The following is a 14,591-nucleotide window of genomic DNA, read 5'->3' on the forward strand; positions in this document are numbered from 1 at the left end:
CTGGGTGTTATGTTTCTGCCTGTGAGCATACACACTGCTTCCTCCCTATAGGTGTCTTGATGCCTAGCCCCTAGAGCAATTCACATCCTGTGAGAAGATCCTTGTTCCTCCATTGAACTCACCTGTGGGACTTTACCCAGTACGCATGCTCAGACTTCGCCTACTGGGTCTGCCCCAGAGGTAACCTAGTACAAAACAGTCAAGATGGAGGAATCTGTCTGTCATAACTTCTAACCTAGTGGTCCGGCTACTCAGCTAGGGTGGGGAGACCCCGGTTCAAATCCCTGCTGCATCTGAGGCGGAGAAGGGATTTGCCACCTCTTATGTGAGTGCCCCAACCAATGGCCTAGGGGATATTCTGGTGTTGGGGGTCTCTCCTGTTGAAGCCTGTCTCATTGTGAACAAATAATGAAAGAATCATTGGGTCAGAGAGAGAGCAAGCAGGAGTGACTCTATAGCCTGGTGGTTCAAGCACTCATCTGAGTGGTGGGAGATCCTGGTCCAATGATGTTTTGCAATGATTTATTCACAGTGGAACGGCTTCCACTGAGCTGAGGGAGGGAGGAAGCTGCCACCCTCCCCTGTCACGATATCCTGATGCCCAGTGGCTAAAGCATGCATCTGAGAGGTGGTAGATCCCTGTTCAAATCCCTTCCCACCCTCGGGGGAAAGGGAGACTTGGACTGGACATCTGTAGCCCAGGTGAGTACCCCAATCACTGGGCTAAAAATTCCAAGGGAGGGCCTCCTTCTCCTCCCTTGGCCTCTTCCTGAAAAAGCACAGACACCTAAACCCAAGAGAAACTTTGCAGCAGAGAATTCCAGGCAGAGGGAAATGCCTCCCTGTGTCTATCTCTGCGAGAGAGGCAGGGCTTAGCACACACCCCTCAGCTTGGCGCTTCCCATTGGCAAGACAGAGAAAGGACAGAAGGAGAAACCGTCATAGAGCTGTGAACTGACAAGGGCAGAGTTGCAGAGGGCAGCTCGGTCTCCAAGTCTCTAATTTAGTGCTGTTCAGAAACAGAATTTCTACTTCATGGGAAATTCTGATATTTTGACATATGTTACTAACCCAAACCAGGACTGAAAGCTCAGATAACAACTAGCACAGGATGAAAGGTTCTGAAAGGTTATGATTTGGCAAAGTCACCATGAAAAATGTTGATATTTTCAATCGAAACCAAATATTTCATATCAATTTGAAAGTAATCTTATTGAAAAGTCAACATTTTTGACATTTTCAGCATTTTGAAACTGAACATTTCATTCTGAATTTTCCCATTATAAAAATCAGAAAATGTCATAAAAATCAGCATTTTTCCATTGAAATTTCAATGCTTACACAACTTCATATTTTGTCAGTAAAATGTATGGTTTAAATGTTTTGACCAGCTCCTATCCTAATTCAGCGACTATCCCCTAGACCAGGGATTGACAACCTTTCCATCAGGGAAATCCGTTGGTGGGCCGGGCCGGTTTGTTTACCTGCAGCGTCTGCAGGTTTGGCTGATCCCAGCTCCCACTGGCCACCCCAGGCCAATGGGGGCTGCAGGAAGCAGTGGCCAGCACATCCCTCGTCCCGCACCACTTCCTGCAGCCCCCATTGGCCTGGAACGGTGAACCGCGGCCAGTGGGAGCTGCGATTGGCCGCACCTGCAGACGCTGCAGGTAAATAAACTGGCCCAGCCCACCAGCGGCTTTCCCTGATGAGCTGCATGCCAAAGGTTGCCAGTCCCTGCCTCTCAAACATCAGACCTCAAACTTCTCATTTACTTGTGGGAAATAAACCTACACAAATTCTAGGTTCTTGTATTATCACACAGTGCTGGTCTTCCACATATTTTGAAGAAAAGCAGGTACCACCTATCGGGAAAGGTAATTTTCTCAACATCCCTAATTTCTCACCTGCCCCCACATGAAATATTCCATACTCAATCTCTGATCAGAATGTTGCCACTAACTTCACCCACAATGTGTTTTAGTGGTTACAGCACTGGACCGGGCACAGGAGACCTGGGTTAAATTCCTGTTTCTGCCACAGGCCTGCTGTGTAACCTTGGGCAAGTCACTTCTGTTGCTGTGCCTTGGTTTCCCCATCTGTAAAATGGGGATAATGATGCCAGCCTCCTTTGTAAAGCACTTAGAGCTTTTTGTCTGTGTATCTCAATTTAAGAGCTAGGTATTACTATTCCAATATAAATAAAGAAAAATATGTATTCTGAGCTACTCTCAGTCCCAGAACTTTCATTGCCAAGTAAGGGGGAACTATATATTTTTTTCATATTGCTAGGATTAATTTTGTCCCTGGGTGAAAGTATAAGCAAATTTTAAGATCTCAGAGTTGAGGATATTAAGGCAAGGACATCTTAGCCTGATATCATCTCCGATTCTTGCTTCAGACTCTGCTACTTTCACTACCTGTATGTGTTTTGCCAGTTGAACACTTAACACACCCAAGTGGGCATGACCTCTCTATTCAGACACATGCTATCATCAATGAGGACAATAGAAAATGGCAAGCGGCAATTTTTGATATATATTCTGTATGCTTGGTGGGTAGGATATGGCCCATTTTACTTCTCAATGAAATAAGTGGTCCTGAACACACATTCATTTCTGGTAATTGCTTTCTGTTTGCATCACCGAGCTGGAGGAGGTATGTTTTGTTTTTGTCTTTCTGCTTAAGTTTTTTAAGGCTGCCTAATGGACTTGTTCTCTTTCTTTTTACTTAACTTGTGATTTTTGGCATTGTTCTAGCGGAGGGAGCTGAATAGATGGTGGATATCACCATGTCCAGGTTACTCCTGAGAGGACAGCTTGCAGCATGATGCATTTTGGGGGAGGTAGCAGTTTCCATGTTAGATTCAAAGCTACAAACTTCTCACGAGTATTAATCATCCTTATTACAGTAGAGCCCAGGGCCAACCCAGAATGGCATCCCATTGTTGCCGGCACCAAGTGCCCAGAGGCAAAATAACAGCAGAGGTTCGTTACCCGGTGTGCGTCACTCAATAATCACAACGGGGTGGAGAAGCAGAAAAGTTTATTTGCAGCTGCAAACAAGGTACAGGGAGAATAGAATCTCAAATCCTGCACACCAGAGCAGGTCATTACACACACTTTTATATTCCTTAATGCTACTGCACTACACATTAGCCAATCAAAACTTTACACAAATACTCTGCCTTTCTTATATGGGTTACAACAATATTTATTTCCTGCAACCTCTAACAAGCATTCCTAGCAATTTAAACAACCAGCACATCCCGTCTGGCCTTGTAACTGTCTCTCCTGTTATCTTTAACTTGGCATCCACAAACCTTACACTATAAGGCATTATCTACAACTGCAACATTGTTTTAAGAGCAAAAGAGCTTACTCAAACCAGCCAGGCCTGAATTCTATTAAGGGGGGTTGAGAAGAAGCCCTTAGGCCTTCAGCAGGGAGACCTCCTCGACCCTTATGGCCTTCCATCTCCTCAACTTAACTAGTGGCCATGCCCTGGGGTCTCCAACACCATTATGCAAACACAAAGCAGTAGACAGGTCCTGCCCCAAGAGTTTAGAGCTAAATAGACGAGACAAACAAAGGGCATGGGGAAAAGGCTAGACCACACAGACTAGTATCACAAGTTCTGTTTTCAAAAGTTTAGATTGTGACTTTGGGCACATCCCCGAGCCAAGGGTAAACTGCGCCACCACACTCGTAGCCTCAGCAGGCTTTGCACCTGACCCACACAATTCCTTCCCTGTTCCCCCCTTCTCGGGGGCAGGGGAGTAAGTTATTTCACCTTGTATGGAGCTGTTTATTCATGCCTCTGCACCCAGACAGTAAGTAGAGGAAGGTGGAGCCAGGAACCTCCCACTCTTCTCCACTTCCTTCTGCTTTCTTGCTCTTAGTGATGACTGCCCTTGCTCTCTCTGCCATGGCTGGAGTCAAAATCTGAGCAGGTGTGTATGTGTGTGTGTGTGTGTGCGCGGTGGGGAAGAACATCTCCATCACATTCCTCATCACATCCAAGGCTGTGACCATCTAACCCAAAGAGAGTGCAAAAGGTTATTCCCTTGCAACACCTAATTTGAAGAATAATGTTCACAGTCTTCAGCAAATGGTCTGTAATGTTATTGGGCTACAACTCAAAGTCTTTATTCATCTTTTTCCTCGGTATAAGGACTGCAGGATTTGGTGCACATAATGATAATACTAGACCTGTTTCATATGTGTATAGCAACTTTATCCTTTCGAGGGTACTCCGGAATATGAGTCACTTCACCCACCTGTCAAATGCAGCTTCTCTTTGGTGGGTCTCAGTAAAGCGAAGAAGGAAATCTAGAAGAATACTGTAGTCAACAAAATCTGCAGGGCAATTCTCATTAGCAGAATGTAATGGTAGCACTTTTATTTTACCCAGAACCCTGAAGTTATGGCTGGATCTCTTGATAGTAGTGATATGGGGGTACTTAATGGCTTTGATCTTCGTGAGTTTCTCTATATTCCATTCAAAGTATGGCATCTCCAGTAGCTTTTAGCACTCTCTCCAGACCTGAAAGTGGGTCTTTCATTCACATTCTGACCTACCATGTCTGTACTTAGCTCAGTTCCATAGCAAATGATTTTAGCATTTTTTACCTGAAAGATCCATAGTGTTCTGACCCATCTGCCATGGGCCATATGGAACCCACTGACTGATGCAATAAACAAAACATTATTAATCAGTTAATTGTTGCACATCATATTATTTTCTCAGTTGATCTCTAGTGTTTCCGAGTCCAAAGTGAAGAGATAGCTGATGTAGTCCCTTTAAAAGAAACTGCTTCCACAAACTCATAGGTAGAAACCTCTGCTACGAGGTATTCCAAATAAAAACAAAGATGTCTAATTCAACATATGGCATAAATAGTTCTGTACTGTGAAACAAGTGTGCTCATGCCAGAATTTTTTTTATTGTTTTGGCTGACTGGTGAAAATTTCTACTCTCAAAGGAATACTTGTGACATACTGAGATACATCTGTATTGTTGGTTCTCACTAAAAGCCTGATCCAAATTCTATTGAGGTCAAAATTATGTGAGGTGCTGAGGTAACTTGGTGCAAAGATTGCCCTTCATGTGTATACAGCACCCTAGCACAATAGACAGCCAGTCCCAGCTTATGTTCCCAAGGGAGTTCAGAGGAAAAGGATGGTGAATCTGGAGGAAAAGCCCATAGATTCCCTTACAAATATCATATAACTGAGATGGATACAAGGTAATATGAGGTGTAATTTCTGCACTATTTGCCTGCCTGAATGAAGACCAGGTAAAATATATCTCCCTCACAGGCAGAGTAGGTTCCTTTCCAGACATAAAGGTACATGGGCTTGAACAGCAATTGAAGTCACCGTGGAAAACCAAGGGAGCAAAACTGAATGAAACACAAAAGGAAGGAAAAGTCACACATCAAGGGCTGACATAATGAATGGTGTAGTTGAAGGGAAGTCATACGGAAGAATGCAGAAGCTAGGAAAGTAGAAAGATCAGCAGAAGGCAAAACATCTAAGGTGCCTTTCAACATACCAACAAGACTATCTAAGGTACTTATGGGGCCCTCATTACTGTAGTATCTGGGCACCTCACAATACCCCTACATGGTAGGGAAGTTCTATTCTCCCCATTTTACAGATGGGGAATTCAGGGGCAAAGTGACTTATGTGACATCACACAGGAAGTCTGCGGTGAAAAAGGGAATTAAACCCACCTTTCTTCTTGTGCTAGGTTGCACCCTAGCCACCAGACCACTTTTCTTCTCTGAAAATGACCCCCATCCACTGTTATTTCAATACACAGCCTCCCCTTCTGTAGGTAGTTACATTACTGTTGTACCGTGAGGTTGCTGGAGCTTGCGTATTCATGGGTTTGGTGAGGAAAGCCGTAGGTAGTTCCACTGACTTCAGTGCAGCTTCTCACGTGCCTAGAGTAAGCACATACATAAGTGCTCGCATGACAGGCCTAAGTTGCTATATTGTGTGCACACCGATTCTGTGCTAAATCATGCTCACATTACTGACACTCATACTACCCCGTCCGCATTCCCCTTTGCTCCGTGACAAAGTCAGGCCGGGCAGCTACCAGACAGTGGTGGTATGCTAGCCCTAGAGTGCTAAAGGCCCTTTTCCCTGTGGCCTGAAAAGAGGTTAGCTCAAGTCAACAAGGGACACTGGAGGCCAATGAAGGGCTTCCTGTGACCCTAAACTGCTCCCCTTTCTAGTGAGAGCGAAGGAGAGACAAGCTGCAGCAGGGCTAGTAGCAGTAGGGAGAAAAGGCTTCTCCAGGGAGGAGGCTGCTCTTCTACCTACAGAGATATCCACTGAACGAATGGCCTGTTTGGGACAGGACTCGCACCCAAAGGCCAGCATTACAAGGCAACACCTTGGAGAGGGGGCAGGGAGAGGTATTCCCTTTCAGTGTTATGAATTTGTTTCTTTTTGTTAGGCTGAAGAGTACTGCTTGGGCCTACCCTGAGGCCCACCTTATAAACACTGCAAAATAAAACCCGACTGGAGAATAAAAACTCTCCAGAATGGGAATGATTTCCTCCAGGCCCACTGCCAGAGGGAGAAACGCTGAACCTGTCAAGGTGGTGGAGACTCCTTGCCACAGCCCCCATCTGTTTATTTTTTCATCTGTGTATGCATCTTGTTAGTTACCAAGATTGTAAGCTCTTTGGGGGCATAGACTGTCTTTTTCACGGCATGGGGGTATAGCACCTAGACCAAGAGTGTCCTGATTTCTTACTGCAGCCTGTAGAGTCTGCTGTAATACTCACAATAAATAACAGTGATTATAACAAGATAAGTATTCTGCTTTAGGGGATGAAGCAGATGAGAGCAAGCCATAGATAATCTTGGTCCAACCAATGACCAAGAAATGAGTGATAGGGATCCACTTAAAGAAAGGAAGAACTGATGAGTAAGTTGTAGATGAGAAATCTGAGATGAGGCGACAGGAACCTAATCACTGTAATGGGAATTCACAAAATAGTTCTCTGTTTCTGTGTTCAATATTGTTTACCTTGAACATTTTGCTAGTAGGAAGAAGCCCTTTTCCTTGATAGCAACATTGAACACAACTGGCCCAAGTGAGTATGCTAAAGGGAGAATTGTTCAGCTAACACTGGAAGTTCAAATTTTAGCTGTCAGAAGAAAAATCAATGCCAGGCCAGACTTTTGCTCTGTTAAAGTGAAAGCCCCTTCTTGTGTTGCAACACAAGAGACAGTAATAATGACTAGTTTAGAAAGGATACAGCCCTGGGCACTAAATAGCACAGAACAAATACATTGTCATTCTGTCTCTAGAGATCAGCTGAGCTCATCAATAACCTAGTTTTGTTAGTATTAGATTCAGACTTTAACAGAGGCCTTAATGTCATACTACTTTTACAGCAAACTCACGCTTTTTTAAAAAAGCCAGCTTTAGATAGCTTGAAAAACCACATCTGTGGTCCTTAGTTTAAGGGATACTTCTAACTACTACAAGCTAACCATACGCCCTGCTCTGATCTCAGAGAACTCTAAATAAGGGGGAAGCACTTACTTATTTTAGTCAACTTCTATGCAAGATATGGTTAAAGCAAAGTAGGTGGTACTTTTGAAGCTCCCAATGGAATCTATGGGTGCTCAGCACCCCTAAAAATCAGACTAAAAATGGGTTTAGATGACTGTAACAACTTTTATTGGGCCAACTTCTGTTGGTGAGAGAGATAAGCTCTTACCAACAGAAGTTGGTGCAATAAAAGATATTACCTCACCCACTTTGTTTCTCTAATACTCTGGGACCCACATGGCTACAACTGCAGTTCATGTAATGACTTTAGGCACCCAAGTTTGAAAGTTTGGGCTTTGAGTTCTCTGCGCAATTGTCTCATCTGTGAAAGGGAGTAATTATATTTACCCACTTTTGTAATGTGCTTTAATAACATTGGATGGAGAACTCTAAATGGAAAGAATAATTATTATTATTTGATTCCAGAAGGAATTTTGCCTTAGTAAAAAGTTCAGGATTGGATCCTGAAGTATGCATATCATTGTGTAGTTTCATACCATGTACAATACAAGACGCTTCTGTACGTGTCAGTTATATTTTGCATTCATGAACAGTAAATTTGGACACGTATATATAAAAGTAAAGTTTGTGTTTATTTTCCTCCAAACGAGTTAGTATTCCCGTGCTTCAGGGTGAGTACCTCTGCATTTCACTCTTTTATAGCACTGTTAGCTCGCTAACATCAGTCTCCATATGCTAGGGAGGGACATGCTGAGTGCTTGCGCTTGCAATTATGGCAGGTGCACAGCTCTCACAAAAGAAAATAACTGATCGAGAAAGGAAATATGAAGCCTTTTGTGGCAGGAGAAAATCGAGGACACAGAGAAGCAGATGACTCAGTGATGACAAATTCAGCCCTGTCTTAAAACAATCTGTCACTCCATCAAGAACAATCCCTCACAAACACAGTGCAAAACTTCTAATCACAGGGGGACCTTTCAGTGGTGATGGGAATGTAATGAAGTATCTGCTGTGTTGAACGTACTGTAAAATAAAGCTAGAGCTAAAAAGAAAAAGTGCAGGGAGATGCTAAAAACCATCTAGCAATAAGCACACTGTAAAACTAACGACTGGCTCAGAGAATGGAAAACAAACACCTCAGGTTACCTGTGCCACTACCTAGAAGAACTAGGACTTAGATTCTATTACATTCAGCAGGGGATATTTTCATGGACTAATTACACATATTAGCCACTATATCAACAGTAGGACTCAGCCCTATTGTACTGGGGTGGCTGGCTTTCATTTACACCACTGGTATAAAAACAGATTGGTACTAAGCGGCCTTAGTGTAAATGAGAAAGAAGACATAATTTTTGTGGCTCAGGCCCATGTCTACTTTTCATTTACCCTACTCAAAAGCAAGAGTAACTCAACTGTAGGAATAGTAAGCTCTTTGGGGCAGGGACCATTGATTTTGTTCTACGTTTGTGCACCACCTAGCATAAGCAGAACCTAGTCTATGACTGGGGTTCCTGGGAATTACAGTAATACCAATAATAAATAGCAGAATAAACAGGCACTCAGTGTTCAGTTTAAGACTATTTCAGTAACCTGGATTACAGCATCCACCGCACTACAGAATATATGTCCGTACATTGGCATAAAGTTTGATACTGCAAAATAATAGAGCTTGTGGCAATGTAGGACTGTATTCACCCGCAGTCTTGCATTTGAATATATTCTTTTTTTTTCCATTTTGGTATTAATTTATCTAGGGGACCGGAGCAAAAGGCAAAATAAAATATACTTCTTCTGTGTCTATATGTATCAAACTGGGTTACCGAACAGTGAACTGGTGATTTATTCAAGACATAGTCCAGACAGGTGCCACGAAGTTGCAATAGGAAAAACAAGAAGGTAGCCTCAGACTGGTGAGAGACATAATGACTAAGAAAGGGAAATTTCAGAACTGTATTGAGAAGGAATGGTATCAGAGTTAGATCAGCCGCTGGAAAGTTATCAGTCGCGACTGGTACTTACTGTGCTTGACAGATACTCAATGTTTTGATTTACTTTGGTAATATTAAAGAAGGAATCCTTTTGCAAATCTGGCCTCTCCTTCCATTTACAATGACCCAGGCTATCCAAATATGCTCATTTGACATTGATGAGCCTCCATATTCCAACTGCCTCCTAGGCAGAAAAATTCTTTCCTTCAGCACTACACAGGGAATGACACATTTCCTCATGCCTCCGTGGTTCTAGGGTAAAAAGTGAAACCTTGCAAAAAGTGAAAATTCAAAAATGGAATGTGCAAAGCCAGTTTTGTAAAACCAATGAAACACCGTCGCCTGTCTGTCTTAGTATCCCACTACCATGTATCTAACAGCCTTGCAATCTTTTATGTATTTCTCCTCATGATGCACCTATGAGGAAGGGAAGTGCTATTATCCCCATTGTTCAGATGAGGAACTGAGAGGCCAAGTGACTTTCCCAAGGGCACACAGGGTGTCAGTGTCAGAGTAGTGAACTTGACCTAAGTCTCCCAAGTCCCAGACTAACAACCTAGACACTGATTTTATTTCCTATAGGAAGAACTGAATCTAGTTGTTATAAGGGCAAAGCTATGGGTGAGGAAAGGAATCTTACCATTTTAAAATCTCGATTGGATACTTTTCTAAAAGATCTGCTCTAGGAATTATTCTGATGATAGTCTCTGGCCTGTGTGATACAGGAGGTCAGACTAGAGGATCACAATGGTCCCTTCTGGCCCTGGAATCTATGAAACTGAATAGTGTCACACACCGTCCATCATAGTTTTGTTGCCGTATCAGTGAGTATGTTGACACAGAGAAACTCTCCAGTCCCAGAAAAATGAACCAAAAATTAAATGTACATTTTAGAATTTGGCAGAAATCTGTTTGCTAGGCTTTGTGGAATCCCGATCCTGAAAAAATGGATCAGGATCCTTTTCTTCTGACTCCTACTCCACTCCACAAAGTTGATCTGTGCTGACTAGAGCTGGGCAAAATTTTTCATCTGAAACTTCTCTTCAGCTAAAAATGCAAATTTGGGCTGACACCTTCAGCTGCCTCCTTAAACCCTCCCCAATTAGTATGCCCTTTCTCTCTCTTTGCTCTGGGTCACACTGACTTTAAAAAAAACCAAACATCTAGATTAATAGTGCTTTCCCTTAGTCTATCCTGTCTGTCTCTTCCCCCCACCCCCCTACGCTCAAATGTGTGTAGAGGGGTTCTCACTCTATGTACTGTCTATTTTAAGGGTGGACAGATTGTAGAGCAGCCAGTTAGGGCCTACTGCTTGACCATCATAACCTGCACCTCATGGCTTCTGATAAGACTAATTGTTTCAGCTCATGGAGCAACTCTTGAGCACCTCAGGACACTTCTGAAAAGGCTATTTGAGTAGTCACCTGACAGACCATTCTTAGAGCCAATCCCTTGAAATGCTCAAGTCACTAGTTCCTCAGACAACTTGCCACATCCAAACACCAGCTTGGTAAATTTCCTGGGCCTCCAACTCCAACATGAGCCTTTAGATGGGAGCCCAAGTTCACCTGACCAAGCTCTCAAAAGAGGTGGCCATAATCAATTTGTACCTCAGCTACTCAGCTACATTTGAGGGGCAGAAATACTTCCCAGATTGGTAGTGTGTTTGAGACATACAAATGAAAAACAGCATGTGGGTCTGATTTTCAGTAGTGCTGACAATCTGCAGCTTCTGCTAACATCCACTGGAATGACGGGTGCCCAGCACTTCTAAAACTCCAGCCCAATCAAGGAAGAGTTTTGTTAAAATTTTAACTTTCTAGAAGTGTCCACAGGTGGCTGTTAGTTACCTGACCCAGGGGGTTCTTTCTTACTTAGAAAATAACATCCACGATGTAGTACCAAACATCATTCTTCTTCATATGAGTGTTGCAGTAATAAAATGGGGGTATCTTTGGAGCTTTTCTGAGATGCCACATGCTAACTCCATCTCAGTCAATGGAACTACCATGACACCTGCATTTGTTTCCGGTGAGGTGATGTCTCTGCCTCATAGTGTTATTTTTGTAGGTTTTCATAATTTATACTGTATTCTCAATTAAGCTTTATGGTAAACAGCTGTAGCTAAATCCCATTTGTTCATATTTCATATTCTTTCTGATCATTTTGGAGGAAAAAGCTGCTGTTGAGTGTTGACAGTGACAGTAATAAAATGAGATGAGATTCAGACTGTATATAACAGTACCTTTTATTCTGATCTCTAGCATTGTGTCATATGCACACTGGAGGAAAGCAGCGTAAGAGGAGAGTTCAGGCTGAAAAGGAACAACATTTGTGAAAGACTTTAAAAAAAAATAGATATCAAATCAAGGGAAATAACCCCTGAAATTGCTTTTGCATTATCACGGGAAATGTCAAACCTAAGTTATAATAGTAAAAATGTTTTGGTTAAGGCTGGTCAAAAAATTGCCATAAAAACAATTTTTTGACAGAAAAATGGGGTTTCAATGACACTTCTCCCCCCCACACCCGGGAGCTGCTTTCTGCAGAAACCCCACTTTTTTTTTTTCCAAAATGCAATTTTTTTAAATTCAGATATTCCACCATGGAATCTAATTGGAGTTGTACTTAGATGACCTCATATCTTCAGACATCATCTCTGATGGTGCACCATGGTCCTGGGACTCCCTTTGTGCATTACTTCCCTTCACCAAGAAGTGTGTCATAGAAGATGTAGCCTGACCTGGGAGACCCACCAATAGACGTGAATGGGAGCGTGAGGCACCATGGTGCCATTTCCTAATCTAACTACAGGTATTTCATTTTTTGGCCGAAATAGTTCAGTTTTTGATTTTTCACCAAAAACTCAAAATTTCCAGGGGCAGTGTAATTCTGACCAACTCTCATTTTGGTTAATCAGTTCAAAGCAAAGCAAAGCAAAACCTAGATTTTCACAATTATTTAGGTTTATTGATTTATCACTGGATCATGCTGACATGCCTCATCAGTTCCATCTTTGGGAACTGATCCAAAAGAGTTTTCTCACTGACTCCAAAAGTCTTTGGATCAGGCTCATATTGGTTTGTTCAGGGGTCTGGACATGATTCAGATAGGAGGAGGCATGGTTCGCATCTATCTTGCTTGTTGGAGTGGCAAAAACCTGTAGAGTTCTCTGGGCCAATTAGGCAAAATGTTTTTTTTTGTTTTTTTTAAAGATTTCTATTTTGCAGAAGTTGAAAGTAAGCTTATATTGTATGCAACCCCCAAAACAAGTATCTAGTAAATTTCAATGAGTTAATTCATTTTTATAAATTGGGAATAGGTATTTTATTTGGCAGTTCAACAAACAATCCACTGTCAGAGAGAGTATTGTCCAGTGGATAATGCAAGTCAGGACTTCTGGGTTTTATTCCAGCTTTTCTCATTAGATCAGCATGTAATCTTTGGCAAGTCATTGTGACTTTACTTACTCATCTATGAATTTGAGATGATAATTCTTACTTCTCTCACTGGGTGTATGTAATCAGTGTTACTAGGACAACATTTTTAAGTTTGTGTCTAAAGTTAGGCACCTAAATCCATATTTAGGCACCAAAAAGTCTTTAAGTACCCAAGAGTGGAAAATTTGGCCTAAAGTGACAGGCCAATATTCATACATGAAGTTGGTGTCAGCACTGGGATCTCAGAACCCAGATCTTCCAACTCCGAGACCTGTTCCTCATCCTTCCTTCATAGTATTGATGCCGTGACTTTATACATAGTCATGATCAGTCTCAGTAAAAATGTGCCGTATGAAGACAAGAACTTCCCTTCCCAGTCACATTATGTTATTTTGTCATGTTAATGAGTCCTCAGGCAAAATACTATTGGTTACCTATTAAAAGCAGGTAATGGTATGTGCTTCCCATATACAATTTGTGAGACACATCATTCTTCTTATTCAGACCTATGATGATACATGCTCAGCTTCATCTTGTTCCCAAGAGCAACAATCTCCTTTGGCTCCTGTGGTCCGTCATGACTGCACATCACATTGTGTTACACAAGAGAGCAGCATGAGACACCACTATACTCAGAATCCATGCCTTTTCCCTACCCCTGCTTCAGAGACCCTTTCTTAAGCATAGCCTCTCTGAGAATGTTCAGCCGATTTAGAGCAATAACTGCTACCTTCAGGCTTTAATCATTCTTGAAGGACCATTATCTTAAGGTATAATTAATTATGAACTATGCAATTTCTTGAATGGGTCATTGCCATTTCAGAATGCAGGGCCTGATTCAGCAACTCTCACTTCTGTGATTAGTTCCTACACACCTGAATAAAACTCACAAGCACCTTCTCCTTGTTGGGATCAATACATAGTAATTTAATACAGTGGTCCTTATGGAAGTACATGAACATTGGAGTATACTGTAGGCATTGGTTACTGGCAGATCATTTAAACAGGGGTGTCAAACTCGGTCTGTGTAGATGGCCAAATTGCAATATTTAATTGTGGATCATAACCTAGGTCTACATACACTATCCTTCAGCCACAAAGGGCATCCCAGTGTTAACCAATAGAGCTTTGAGCAAAGACTGAATATCTTGCCAACTTCAATATATCTGAATAGAGCTACAGACTAGTAACCGTAGTTCAGAATGTCTTGGTTGAATTAAAATGGGAGGGGGGGGGCAGGAGGGGAAGATCTGTATTTTTCTATTGAAAAGTTTTGGTTTTCTTCCAGAAAGTGTTTAACCAGTTCAAAATGATTTTCTGTTGTTGTTTTGACTTAAAATGCCATTTAGATTCATGTTTTAAAATGTAAAATATTAATTTTGTTTTGAAATGTTAGTTAGAAATGAAAAGTTTAGAAATTTCTCTTGGGAAAAACTCATTTTCCTTTGGAATTGATATTTTCCAATGAAAATTTTCAGTTTCATTAATACCATACTTTTTGCTGGGAAAACTTTCTGCACAAAAACTTGTACTAGTTCTAAAGATAATATTTTGCAAAAATGACAGGGAAAAGCAAAGCAGTAACACCTCCTCTCCTACCCTGTGAAACAGAATATAAATT

The sequence above is a fragment of the Lepidochelys kempii genome, chromosome 2 (genome assembly GCF_965140265.1).
Source record: "Lepidochelys kempii isolate rLepKem1 chromosome 2, rLepKem1.hap2, whole genome shotgun sequence".
NCBI classification, from domain to species: Eukaryota; Metazoa; Chordata; order Testudines; family Cheloniidae; genus Lepidochelys; species Lepidochelys kempii.